This window comes from Cibotium barometz, chromosome 49, assembly GCF_041138505.1.
Source record: "Cibotium barometz isolate CiBa-2024 chromosome 49, ASM4113850v1, whole genome shotgun sequence".
NCBI classification, from domain to species: domain Eukaryota; kingdom Viridiplantae; phylum Streptophyta; class Polypodiopsida; order Cyatheales; family Cibotiaceae; genus Cibotium; species Cibotium barometz.
Genome location: NC_141094.1, coordinates 46,185,054 through 46,198,482, shown reverse-complemented (window position 1 = coordinate 46,198,482; position 13,429 = coordinate 46,185,054).

Genomic DNA, 13,429 nt, shown 5'->3' with positions numbered 1-13,429 from the left:
ATATCTTTTTCCTTCTTTTGTTTCTCAATCTATTTTCATTTAATAAGAAAGATTCAAGAAGATTATACAAAAAAGAGACTAAATTTAAAAAAACCATTTAAGACTTAATCTTTCGTTGTCATTTACCATTAAACTACCATGCATGTAAAACCCAAAACCATCAAATGCCTAGAATCAGTTTATTGTATATTTCTTGAGAATTATTGCTTTCAAGGTACTACAAATCACTTGTCTCACAGCATATGTGATACCAATACCAGACATATACTAGCATCCATCATTTAAATCTCTTAGGAATTACTCATCCAAGGGTGCTCAAGATTAACACATCTAAGAGCATCAATTTCTGGGAATTACACATCCAGCATTTGGGATACCAACAGGGTCAACATATCTAAGGGTATCATGTTTCAAGAATTATATATCTAACCTTGACATTTAAGGGTGCTCAATATTAACACATCTAACGCTATCACCTTTCAAGAATAACACACCCAACATTTGTGATACCAATAGGATTTACACATCTAAGGGTATCATTTTTTTAGAATTACACATTCAGCATTCACATCTAAGGGCATCACGATTAACACTTTCTAGGAATTACACATCCAATAATTGGGATACTAACAAGATTAACACATTTGAGGGTATCATTTTTCCTTGGGAATTACACATCCAAGGTTTAATATCTCCTAGGAATCACACATCCTAGTTCATTTTCCCTTGGGAATTACACATCTAAGCTATAACATCTCTTAGGAATTACACATCCAAGGTATAACATCTCTTGGGAATTACACATTACACATCCAAGTTCAGACCCATGTTCATGTGAGATGGGGTCGGGATCTCGAACGATTGCCCTTTGTGTGAGGCATTTGATCGATGACATCCACACCTCAATTATTCACTTCTATGTTGGTACCTTATAAAGGCCTCTCCCCCTAATGGACAACACAAAACAATGAGATGTGTGTTAATCACTTCAGTGTTTACAACAACAGTGGCCTCTTTGATGACTCTTTCATTTTCTCAGATCCTTACGGGATAAATTATTCCTAGAAGAATTAATCCTCTCATCTTGTTGATAAGAGTATTCAAGACATAAAGATAGTTATCTGTTATTACTTTTTTCTTCACAAACTAGTGCTTAGACTTGTTGAAAATGAGTGATGCTAGAGTGCCAAGGCACCTAGTCAAAGTTATATCCCACATGAGTTATCAAAGCCTTGTTGTACCTCCCTCATATAAATGGGGTCATTTTCAATCAATGGAATCAAGAAAGCTTTCAAGCCTCTTTATGATTACAAGTCTTAATATTGTAACCTAATTGTGCTTGAGTCTAAATCTTAATTAGTTTAGGGTATTCATCATGTTTATGTTTAGGTATCATCCTCCCTAGCTTGAGTCTAAATCTTAATTAGTTTAGGGTATTCATCATGTTTATGTTTAGGTATCATCCTCCCTAGCTTAGATTATCACTAATCACATTGTTAATTAGTATAAGATTAAGTCTTTCTTATCATCACCATCTCCATGGGAGCTTAGATCCATAATCTTTAACATGGTATTAGAGCCAGTCTCTTGCTCTCTATATCTTAGCATCCATGTCAATTAGCTCACATTGCATTAATCTCATATCATTAGCTATATCATTCACTTAACCCCAACCTTATCTCATATCATTAGCTATATCATTCACTTAACCCCAACCTTATCTTCTACTCAAGAGAGAGGCTAAGATTGCAGAGCTCTATTCTCCTCATCCTCTTGATCATTGGCCAAGATCTCTTAGACACTTACTCTACATCCCTAGATGACCAATCACACCAGAGGAATTGTCAATTTCACCTTCTATGGAGTGAATGTGACATACGACTACCATCGACTAGTCTTTTGCTCCATCCAACGCCTACACTCCAAATTGGTGTAAGACCTCTTAGGTGTGCCCAGATCTTACTACAAGGAGTCCACATCTTGAATCTCAAGGTGTTTCATCAACTGAATGCGGAGAAATCAAGGAAAAACCAGTCACTATAGAGCAAGCATGATTTTGCCCGTTTTTAGAATATTTGAGCTAAATCTTGTTACAAATGGCACTTGGCCTCATCAATGACATTGCTAAGAAAAATTCCCCTTAAAGAAATTCATTGATAAGCTCAATTTTGTCCTCCATCTCTCAGTCCTCTTAATCACTATATTAAGAAAGTAATTAAGCTTATTAGGCTAAAATTAGTACTAATAATCATGATTAATTAAGGCCAAAATTGAGCTTTTCAATGAATAAAAATAATTTCCAACCGGTTTAGGGTTTAGGGTTTACCGCATCAAGCTTCACCGAACATTATATCACCGATTTATAAGAGAGTAAAAGCATTGCCATACAGACTTGGTCCAAGCTCATGGTAAGACCCTCTCATAATGGAGCATGTAGAAGTTGTCTCAAGATTTAATGGTGATGGGTTTTACACATAGCAAAGCAAGATCATGTACTTGCTTATGCACAAGGGGCTTTGGCACCTAATTGAGGATGAACAAGTAGAGTTTGAACCACTTCAAGAAAACAAAGCATTGGGCCTTATTGATCAAAACCTAGGTGATGATGTGATTTGTCACATTGTTGCCATCAAGGATGCTAAATTCGTATAGTAGGATCTTATGAAGATTTTCGACATTGACTCAAAACGCTCAAATATCAACCTTCTCATGTAGTTTTACTAAGAAGGACACTAAGACCATGGCATAACACATAAGCAAGTTCAAAGGTATCAAGCAACAACTTAGTGCATTAAAGAAAGTTATTGAAAAAGATGAATCTATTGTTGTGCTGTTAAAAATTGTTGATAAAGAACCATATGAATCACTTATTGCTACACTTAAAAATGTGACCAACACTAAAATTCAAGATATAGAATCATGTTTTCTTGAACATGGATTAAAATTCAAGGATAAAGAATCATTAAAATCACATTCAAGTTCGCAAGCACTCTATACAAAGGGTGGGAGATTTCAAAGGAAAATTCAATTAACATCTCAACTTCCAAGATGCTATCACTATGGAAAACTTGGTCATACCAAGAATGAATGTTGAAATAAAGATAAACCAAAGCTTGTTTGTGACTACTGTGGAAAAATCAGTCACCTAGAAGAAGAAGATTGATATCACAAAAAGAAGCAGGCAAACTACATCAAGGTCAAAGACGCTCCAACAACAAAAGACACACTCTTCTAGAGAAAGAACCATTGAATTCTTCACTCCTCGTCTCTACAAAAAGTGTGATGTAATCAACCTCTAATGATTTATGATGCACTTAAGCTAAAATTCATAGCCAAAGTAGCTATAATGCCAAAGTAACACAAAGGGAGAGAGAGGAAGAGTGAAAACCTAAAAAATGTACCTAGTCTAGCATCAAGGGGGGGTGTTGAAATGAGTAATGCTAGAGTGTGAAGTCACCTAGTCAAACTTATTCCACATGAGAGCTATCAAAGCTTTGTTATACTACAAGCTCATTTAGTGATGGTTGAGAGGTGGCGGTAGCCATGTTGTGTGATGTGACAACTACCACTAGTCAGGTGTGAACAATAAATGGACATGTCCCCAGCTGGCCATGTGTGTGGACATTAGCATTAGGGCTATTACTAGTGTGAACTTATCATTATGTAGAGTGTGTGGATATGAGAGAAGAAGACTATGGCTATTAGCATAATGGAATATTAGGGTTTACATCTATATGTTGCTCCTCTCTTGCTTCTATTCTTTTATCATGGTGCGAGAGCTTGGGAGTGCTCTTATTAGTGTTTTCTCACTGAAGAGAAGTGAAAGAAGAAAAAAGTTATGAAGGTTTCCATTGAAGCTATATGGAGCAAGAAGAAGCTATGGAGCACACAAAACAACAGATCTAAGAGCTTGGCCTATCTGGTAAGAATAGCTAAACACCCTTTAGTGGATTGCAGGGTGATTTGACATAGTTTGAGCAAAGAGTGGTCTGCCCAAAGTAAGTGAAAAATAGGTTTTTGTAAGCTTTCCATAGAAGTTGTGAAGCAAGAGAAGTACATTTACTAGAAGATCTAGAAATGTACTTGTACTAGCAGATCTAGAAATATATTTAATGTATCTGGCATTGGAAATGTATTAGCAAATGTATGAGCAACTTGGTTCAAGATTTGGAAAGATTTCTGTGTTTTCCCAAACAGGTTGAAGTGCCCACTTGAGTGAAGTATTCACTATCAAAGAGGAGCTCATCGGAGAGGTTCTACACCAAAAATCTAACACTTGTACTACCTACAATCAAGTCCACAAGCTCTAAAAGTTTTTTGATGAGCTATTTAGGTGTGCCACACTTCAAAACAACTATAGGTAGGCGGCAAAATTCCCTGCACAGAAAACTTGTTAAAACAATTCCTTAAGCTACATAGATCAAAAATCTCATGTTAGATGCTTGGAAAACCATGTGCTAGGTGCATTTGAAGAATTTGGGTGTCCCTCTACTGATTACTAAGCTCACCTAACTCACAACAAGTAAAAACAAGCTGATTTAGGCTGGTTAGTAGAGGATTAACAAAGCTAGTAACTATGATTAGCAAAATAGAGCCACTAATCACTTAATTACTCACTCATTTGGTCAACATTAGTAAAATTAAGACTATACAGAGCTAGAGCAACATGATACAAAGCTAGTAAATTCTTGGGCCCCAAATTTAGATGAGATTTAAGTGATTTAAGTGATTTGGAAGCAGATTAGTGCCAATATATGACTGTTTATAACAGGTTTTTGGTTAGAATAGTGAGCTATGTTTGGCATGTATTTAGCACTTGGTGACCTCAGATGATGTTTATATGAGACATGGAGCATGTATGGATGTGAAGGCATATGGTATACACTTTATTGGATCATTTTCCAATGATTTAGCGCATTTAAAATCTTGGTATTATGCAGCATTGCATGCTATATTGGACTGGTTTCACCAGACAGATGTATGTGAACAAATAAGTGTTAAGCATCAAGCTTAAGCTCATGTGGATGCATTGAAGTGTTTGGAACATTGTCAGAGTTGTGTTTGAGCTGATCAAGGCTCATTTGTGTGCAGGTATAAGTTTGTGTTAGTAAAGCGGGTATTTAAAGGCAAGTTGGCATTTATGTGTTAAATTGTGCATAGTAAGATGAGTGATGTCCAAATACGATTGTTGGGGAAAAGCTTGATAGAAACAACTTTCGGATTTGGAACTATCGCATGATGAACTTTTTGAAAGGAAAAGGACTTTGGAATTTGGTGATAGGTGAGGAGATGGAGCCAAGGGTTCCACCAGTTATTAATGCAACTCCAGCTCAACTTATAGCACATAGGAACTCGACAGAGAGGGCATTCAAAGTGCTACATTATTTCTCGATTATGGTATGTTATGCCATATTCAGGATACAGATAATCCCAAGGCTTCATGGAATTTGGTGAAGTTGTATGATACAACTACTCAACCAAAGAAGATGCAGTTAAAGAAAAAGATACATAGTGTGACCAAAACAATAGGAACATCAATGACTATGTGCAAGAGATTAAAGGATGTGCAGATGCAGTTGCATCTATTGGTGCCTCTATGGTACAATTACTCAACCAAAGAAGATGCAATTAAAGCAAAAGATACATAGTGTGACTCAAAACAATAGGAATATCAATGACTATGTGCAAGAGATTAAAGGATGTGCAGATGCACTTGCATCTATTGGTGCCCCTATCGAATATGTTGATTTGGTTGCCATTACATTAAATGGTTTGGGAAAGGAATATAAGGCATTTGAAACCTCTATTAGGGTTAGAGGTGGAGATCCCCCAGATTTTGATGAGTTGGTCCCTTTGCTTATTGTGGAGGAGATGAAACTTGGTTTAGGTACTTCATCTAGTACTAGTGGGCATGCAAGGGACTAGGCATTCTACACTCATAGAGGTGCTAGAGGTAGGGGGATATCTAGTTTGAGAGGACATACAGGTGGATGTGGTTGGCATGACAGGCCACCATAACAACAACAGTATTCACAACCATCATTTGGTGCACATGATAGTAGAGGTTTTTACCCTCATGCTAGAGGGAGATCTAGATCTCGTGGTAGAGGTCGTGTTTTGGAAACCACAACAGCAAAATATACATGGCATTGAGTGTCATTATTGTGGTAAACTTGGACATATGGGTCAAAATATTTTGAGAAGCATTGAAATAGATAAATAAGCCTCCAAAATCATCCACGTAATATTACCTAATTCAAAAAGGGTTGTTCTGAGGAGTTTGTATGGGATAAAAATTCATGGAAACTTGAATACTAATTGGTTTACAGGCCCCCAAACTCAAAAAATCATCCACATAAGTAATTGGAATCTTTAGTTATTTTAGGGGCACGTGAACCATCATATGCACATGAAGGATGCCAAAGATTATTATTAAGATATTAAATGATTCATATGAATTAAATACCATGATAAGTCAAAAAGGTTTGCTCCGCACCTCTGACACCCCTCCAACAGTGATCCTCCAAAAATTGGATAAAGAGTTGTGACCTAGTTTAGATGAGAAATCATTGAAAAATATAAGGAAATTAGGTAACTATGGAGACCTTAGTTATTTGTATAAACTAGACAAACCTAAGGTTATTATCCAAAGTATTAAACCTTAAGAAACTATACTTAAATGATAAGGTATAAGTTGCAAGGCTTAAACCTTAGGGAAAGTATTTTTGTAAGGTTCAAATAACCTTATGTGATATTTTAGTACTGCATAAACTTCATGCCTTGATCTCCAATGTGGTGAGAAAAATGGTTCTCTCTTTGCTGCTGGCAGCTTGCCCCTTTGTTGTAAGGATGCTGGCTAGCATCCCTTAATGGTTGTCCTTCATTGATGAAACTACTTCAAGATTGTGGATGGGCTCTGTAAGTTGTGGGCTTCTTTTTGGGGTGATGGTAATTGTGGTCTAGGAGAAGAATAGAAGAAAGAGTTATGGGCTCTGGGCGATGGGAAGTGTGGGGTTATTTAGGGGGGGTGTGTTGAGAGATGTAATCGCGGTGTTGTGTGTATGTGGGAAAGCACCCTAGAGGTGCAAGATATTGTGGCATGTGTTACATGACCCAATTATGGTCTCAATTGAACATCCTCTAAGCAGTTTACTTTTTGGTTCCATCTATAACTAACTCGTACCTTTAAAACCCTTGATAGGGGTCCAAATTAAGTTTTGCTTTCATATATAAGCTCTTGGGACTAAACACAAATTTTTCATGCAAATATATTCTCAAAATTGAATCTTCTTTCTCTAGACTTATTTTCTCTCTCCAACTTTTTATTAGACAAATAGGAAGCCTTCAACTTCCTAGTTTGCAGAGGCTTTGAGAAGGGATCTTAAGACATCCTTCCCCACTTGAAAATTTGAGATACCCTCATCACAAAAATAGGAATTAAGTAGGTCCTCATATTTCATCCCAGGTGTTCTCTACTAGATAAAACTTTCATTTTACCATACATTTTTTTAGAATCATGTCTCTAGGATATGTTTTGGATGTAGCATATAATTTCTAAGCAGGGTAGACATGAAGCACATTATCAACTTCCAAGTATAGGGGTAGAGCAATATTTCATTTGCTTAATCCCAAACTTTTGCTATAGGTGATGATACTCAGCATCCTATTACACATGGTGGTAGTGTACCATTGGGGATGCATGATGGCAAAGTGAAAACTATATGAGTTGTTGTATGTGCCATCTATTACAAAGAGTTTGGCATCTATTGAGACAAATGGTGGAACAAGGAGAAAACTATGCTATTTCAACGGTAGTCTATTCTTTGTGTCAAGAATTGGAATTGGTCACGAGGTTTTTGCTTGATTCATATTCGAGAGATGGGCAAGTAGTTTACTGGCCGCCCCTCTCGCATTCGTGGGGTCTAACCAAAATTATTCGGTTTACTTCTAACTTTGATTCCTAAGGATTTTCTAGATAAAAATCTCCTAAACTTCTAACCGTAAGGAAAATTCTAACTTTATGAATTTCATTCCTTCCTAACCATAATAGATTAAGAATTGGTTCTATATAAGAATATCGGGTTTTTATAAAAATACTCTTCTTCCATTAATCTAATTTTGGGTAAATATCAATTTGGTGATTTATCCACCTAAAATATCTAAGAATATTCTTTCTACCAATTTAATTATCAACCCTAAGTTCCTAGCTAGAATTATGGTGAAAATTCCTCTTTTGTCACCAAAATTTAATTTCAACCTTTCTCTACTTAAAATACCATAAAAAAATTTCTTTTAAATTAAATACAAATATCCATTTTTTTAATATGCTTAAAATCTCTCTTTTTGCATTTAAATGATTGAATTCCAAATGTCATGGGAATTCCTCTTTAATCATTTAAAAATTTCTTTTGCATAAAATAAATTTATCTAAAATTTCTCTTTTTTAAATTAAATAAGAATATCCATTATTTTAAATATGCCAAAAATTTCTCTTTTGCTATTTGATAACTTGGATCTCAATTATCATGGGAATTCCTTTTTTTGCTTAAAAATAAATTTACCAAAAATTTCTCTTTTCTTTTAATTAAATATTAATGCATAAATACTAAAAATTTATTTCACATGAATATGATAAAAATCATCTTTTTGCATAGGATGTTAAATACTAGAATATGGTAGGAAGTCCTCTTTTAGCATTATGCATAAAAATAAGATATGTATTTTTTTTAAAAATTTTACCATAGCTTCGCTGCTATTACTGATAATTTTTAATTTTCTTAAAAGAATAAAAACATTGTAATGCAAATATGATAGAAAATCTATTCTTAAGCTTAAATCTAAACTATGAATTTAAATCATAATTTTAACCATAATCATAAACTTAATTATGATTATTCCACTAGATTAAGCTATTTCCATTTTTAGAATTAGCCATAGGAATGACTATTCTTTTTGAGAGAGAGATATACATAAGAAAGCATTCTAATTAAGCATAAAGATTAACTTTTTCTTGATTATACATTAAAATTATTAGGGAAAGCTTGATTTAAATTTAAAACAATCAATCAGAAAACTTCTCAAGCTTGAGAGGGGTTGAGAAGAGAAGCCATTTGAGAAAATTAACAAAAAAAACCATAAAATTCATTCTTACCTCAAGGATTAGGTGCTTCTTTTTCTAGAAGTGAAGCCCCCAACCAATCAATTGGTTTAGCAAGTGAAGAAGAAAACTCCAAGAGCTGTTGAAGAGAGAGAGAAGCTCCAAGCTCCCCAAAAGTAGAGGAATTTTAATGGATAATAGAAAATATGATTATTTTAATGTAATACTGGCATGGTATAGCTCACAATTGAGAATACAAAAGAATAAGGGTCTTATTCTATGTGAGGAAGGCCACTAACTGAGTCCAACTGGGTTCTAGAATTTTCTAGCTTCAGTTTGACTGAATTTGGACAAGATTTGGACCAGTTTGGCTCCCCTTTTGATCAGGAGAGAGGAGAGATAAAAATATCACAATTGTTTTGAATTAAAAACCCTTCCGTATGTGAAGGAGGCGCCTACCTCAAAGGTCCCCCTCTCCTTACCAAAAGGTGTCAAAAATTGATCATTTCTCTAAAATATCTCATTTTTTTAGTAATATCTCTTAATTTTTAACTAAATAAACCTTGTACTCGGTCAACTCTTTATCTTATGTGAGCATTTATTCTTTTTTGGGTATTTTCTTTTATTCATTGGATTTATCTCATCCCAACACTTGGATTAATTCTATTGGCCCATAGGAACCTTAATTAGACCATAATCCAAAAAATTTTGAAAATCTAGACCCTTAGGCTAAGGTCCCTTATATCATTTTTAATTGATTCCTAATGCACATTGGAGAATTTATTTTAAACTTCTATTTCAAGGAAATATATTTTAGATATTAGGAGAATTTTTATATCTAAAAATATCTCAATATTAAATTATCTCTCTCTAGAATTTTTCTTCTCTCTAGGTAAAAAGAAGGAAAAATAATATTTTCTTGCATTTTGAAAAAGGGAATGATTACAGGGGATTATGGTAAAAGCTTTTCATTATTCAGGCTGAGGAGGAATCTTACATCCTCTCCCACTTGAAAAAACGCGAGATGTCCTCATCTCGCAAAGTGGGAGTAATCTTTTTCATCTCTTCTTCTTTCTCCCAGGTGGCGTCTTCTAGAGGGAAGAACTTCCACTTGACTAAAAACTCTCTGAGGACTTTGCTCCTCCTGAGAACCTTCTCCCAAACGTTAAGGATTTCTTCAGGTTGGAGTACCATCTGGCCTTGAGTCAGAGAAATCAATTGTTCATCATCAAGCATGTGACTCGGGCTGGGTACATATTTCTTAAGCAAACTGACATGGAATACATTATGTACCTTAAGATGGGGAGGTAGAAGAAAAATTCAACCAGATGCAAATGGCTTAACCACTTCTTGGGTTCCCTGTCATCATCACAGCATGACCAAAGGATATCTTCTATTACCTGATTCACTCTTTCAGTCTGACCATCTGTTTCAGGGTGATAGGCTGTACTGAGATCCAAGAAAGTTCCTACTGCTTCAAAGAATGCAGTCCAGAATTTCGATGTGAACTTGGGATCTCTGTCACACTGACTATCCTCCTGGGTAAGCCATGCAATCTGGAGATCTCTTTAAGGAAAGCTTCGGCAACATCCACTACAGTGTATGTTTCTTTCACTGGAATTAGATGGGCAACTTTGGTTAGTCTGTCAACTACCACAAAAATGGAGTTGTAACCTAATTGCACTGAAGGTAATCCAGTGACAAAGTCCATACTGATACATTCCCACTTCATCTATGGAATGTCTAGAGGCTGCAGTTTCCCTCGCATCTTGACTCTCTCTGCCTTGACTCTCTGACACATTAGGAATTGCCGCACATGATCAAGTACATCCTTTTTGAGTCCTAGCCAAAAGAAGCTTTTCTTCACAGACATATAGGTTTTTATAAACCTTGGATGTCCAGCTATCAGGCTATCATGGGCTTCTCTCAGAACCCTTCCCTTTATTCCCTCATTATTGGGAATACATAGTCGATTATTATAATACATGCATCCTTCATCCAATTTATACCCAAGAACTTGACTCATTTCCTGAGAAATCTTGCTTTCCTACATTAGAAGGGTAGCACTAGGGGCAAAGAAGTTGTCCTGCATGATTCTCTCTCTTGCTTCACTGATCAATGGATTTGACACCACTGTAATTGCAAGGAGGCTTTTCTGCTAAGCGTATCTGCCACCACATTTTTTTTCCCTGGCCGATACTTGATTTCAAAATCAAATTTCTGCAAGGTCTGCATCCATCTCCTTTGACGCATGTTGAGATCCCTTTGGGTGAAGATCCACTTGAGACTTTGGTGATTTGTCATCAAGGTGAACCTCTGTCCCAAAAGGTAATGTGACCACAACTCCAGAGCATAAACTACTAAGAGTAACTCCAAGTCATGGACGACATAATTTCTGTCATGTGTTCTAAGCTTTCTAGATTCATAGGCCAATGCATGACCTTCCGCATAAGAGCACCACCTAAGGCAAACCTACTAGCACCTCAAAAGGTTTGGTAAAATTTGGCAATTTAAGGATAGGGTTGGTTACTAAGGCTCTCTTCAGCCTATCAAAGGCACTCTGACACATAACAGACCACTGAAATAGGGTTTTCTTCTTGAGAAGGTTAGTTAAAGGGGATGCTATCTGAGCATACCTGGGTATAAAGATCCTATACCATCCAGTTAATCCTAGGAATCCTCTGACTTCCTTTACCGTCTTATTCTAATTCCTCAACATTTTCCTCTCTAGCTAGTACATCTATATGATCGAATTCGGTTTTAATTACAGGATAGCACATGTGAAATATCTGAGAAAGGTACAGATAATACCTCTCACCAAAAGAGGGAGTGGATGAAGTGTGTGATGCTCGTGCATTTTCATATCTGCAAACACAGATATAGCATCAGTAGGTTTTGACAGGTCAATCTAGTTCCTAATTGTATGCGGATATTTCTACTCTTAATGTGCTCTTGCTCTTTTTACTATTTTTTGTTTTTCTTTTCTTTTTTGTGTATGAAGCTATATATATACATCCCCTCGAATTTAGGAATTACATGGTCAGGGGAAAAGGTTAGGGAGGAAGCAATAGATGTCGAGCGTGAGTACATGCTCCCCCCTTCCTTGGGTATATCGTATTTTTTGCAATGATGTTGCAGCCTCTTGGAACCAATTTGTCCAGCGGGCAGGTCATAAGTGGTGATGTGGTCAGATAGCTTTTTATGATCCTTGTGGCTACATCAAATTACAGAGATGGTAGTGTACGCTCCCATGAATGAACGGAGGAAATGGTTTTCGACGATACTGTTTTACAAGGGGAGACGTAGACTCATTGGTTACGTGGTGGGTATTGACAAGAGTAGGTGTAGAGCATGTAGAAACTTCTATTTCAACGTGTGCCTAGCATGAGGAGCTAGAAGCTTCATGTGGCTCCCCCCTTCCTGAGCTAGGTGGTATTGATCGATATCGTTTGGGAATCCAAACTAGCTCTAGAAGAAGTGGTGCAAAGCACTCTGTTACCTTTCCCTTACCACGGTCTTGAATTGTCGTTACGGTGGCAACATTTGGTTTGCAAGGTTTTACAGGTGATGTAGAGGGATTCAGCTTATGTTTAGGGACCCAAATCTGGTCATTCCCTTCGTAGTACCCTTGGGCTACTAATAATTTTTTAGGAATCCAACGTGATGTTACGTTGCCTTTTCTCGGGCAGGTAGCTGCTTTTATACTACGAGGCTTCTTGTCTGAACGAGATTGAGCAGTGGAGGTAGCTGTTAATGAAGCTTTTGGGACCCATTTGTATATACTCTTTGGTATAGTAAGCGGAGCCTTGGGGACCACACTACCTGTTTCCACTCTTGGCGTTGAAGCGTTAGAGGGGTGGCAAACAATCAAAGATGGTTTTGCCACCACGTGACTGTGATTTTTTGTTATCTACTAGCATTTTGTCCAGAGTTGATGACTTAGGTGCGGGATTTTGAGCGGTCACGTTCTTGTGTTGTAACTCGCTTGGTTGCCCAATCAATATTGCACTTGGTGGCTAACATCCATTTGCGCCCTAAGTTTACGATCCCCTCCATGATACCAGTAGGCATAACCAAAAAGCTTTGAATTACGATCCCCTTGTCATAGGCAACAAGAGTGTGCAGAATTCCTGAGATAGGGGTTTTCTTTTTATTGATACCCTTAACTTGGATAGCACTCTTGGATAAAGGTGGTTTTCCAAGTTAACACCATACTCCATATGATAGCGAATTGTGTTGAGCTCCGGTATCCAATAATGCATTATACAGCACCTCCCCGTAAGGACTCTGTAGCTCAATTGGGTATCTTAGAGGCGGGCCAGATTCTAGTGA